We start from the raw sequence: 2002 nt of genomic DNA on the forward strand, positions 1-2002 counted from the left end.
TTAGTGTACAAAGATTACAGTCGACAACTTCTTTTTTTTATTATAGTACGACCATGATATTTTATACAAAATGTCTTGAGCGGTTTTTTTGTTTTAATTTCTTAATATACACTGTTAAAAATGTCATGAAATTTAATATACTCTTAAGTTACATAAATTAAAATTAATTTTACTACACTAAATTAAATTTAATGTATCCTGCAACTGAAAAGTATATTTGTGTACATGTACACGAAATTTAGTGCACTTTTCATAAAATTTTGCGAAGTTTAGTACATTTTTTATTAAATTTTATGTAAATTTGAATGAAATTTAATGTAAGTAAACGTTAAATTTATGTTACTTATAACTTTATTTTCATTGACAACATTAAATATATTTAATGTACCTGCTTGAAATTTGCTTCTGTTACATATAACGGAAGCAAATTTCTGTTTTTTCAACAGTGTAGTTAATTAATGTATATCCTCTTAATAGTAATAATTATTTTATATCCATTACTTTGAAACTTTATCATAATAATAGTGTACTAATACTTTATTTTACTTTATTTTAATATGTTAATTTGTATGGTTATTTTATCTCATACTTTGTGATATATTTATTGAGTTCTACTTCATTCTTCATTTACCTTGCATAAATTCTTCCATCGGAAAGATACTTTAATGATTATTTTTCAGACTAAGAGAAAATCGTTTCGTTCAAATTCGTTTCGTAAACAAATGCAACGAACTGTTACAAATGAATTACCATCAGGCATGCGAATAGTGAAAATCAAAGAGCGCAGGATGTCCTACAGTATAGACAGTGATATCTCTGAACAAATGAACCAATTAACAGTAACCATTAATCAAGCTTCATTCAGGTTGTTTGTTCGCTACTCTCATAAATACGTTTTTCAATAATAAAAACCTATGTAAGTTCAATCTCGTCGATCAAAAAAACACAGATTAAACATTGCATATTATAACTAGTTTTAATAAATATACATATAACAGTTAATTAAACGTCAACCGAAAATAAAAATAAGAAAGATTTAAGATTATTAATGAAATCTATAGATTTTATTTTGTTCTCAATTCTTTTATTTTATATTTCAGACTTTTATTTTTATTCTAAAAGTTATTTTATTAAGTACAGAGATAATTTACAATAAATCTACAGTTTATAATGTCTATTTGTTATTTTATGCTGTGTAACACAAAAAATATTTGAAATGCACGTACACATATACGTCAAATATAAATTAAAATATGTATGTGTATATGTATATTAATATACAAAATTACAGAAACAATTTATTCTGACTATTGACATGTATCACAGTTTAAAATAGGTGTGCTTATTGTTTTTCTTATTTTACATTTTGTATTTTATATTTTATTAACATTTTACTATTAAATAATAAAAAATATTGATTTTCATTAATAGAATTATTAACTATCTGTCAGTTGATGTAGAGCTTTGTGGAAATTCCTCAATTAGCCAAACAGTTGAGAGTTTATTTAGCTGTAATTCGGATTGATAGTATATATAACATTGGCTGTGCTGAAATAATCGAAAATTATAACGAACAAGCGTAAACAAACAATTATATCCAACGTTGAATCTCACGATAAAACAACGATAACTACATTGCCACTCATTCCGCCGTTTATCCCGAACGGTTAAATTTGCCATGGATTTAAAGGCTCAAAACGTCACGAATAAACGGAACAAAACACGCACACTCGAATCCTCTTGATTTTATCAGGGATTTAAATTTGCGTTATTGAAATACTTGGCGCGAAAAAGGAGATCGATCAACCGGGCGCGCAGTTTGCGCGCTTGCGCGCGTACATGTACCCGCTTAAATGAATTTGGTTTGTGTTGCAACTATGCAAATTCTGCGCGCGATTCCCGTATTATGCGCTTAACAAAGGCCGATTATAATTAGCTTTCGAACGATAAAGAAGAACAATGGGACGCGACGTACAATAGAGAACGATAGAACGTGCAGAAA

Source organism: Trachymyrmex cornetzi, unplaced genomic scaffold (assembly GCF_001594075.2).
Source record: "Trachymyrmex cornetzi isolate Tcor2-1 unplaced genomic scaffold, Tcor1.1 scaffold502, whole genome shotgun sequence".
In the NCBI taxonomy this organism is placed as follows: domain Eukaryota; kingdom Metazoa; phylum Arthropoda; class Insecta; order Hymenoptera; family Formicidae; genus Trachymyrmex; species Trachymyrmex cornetzi.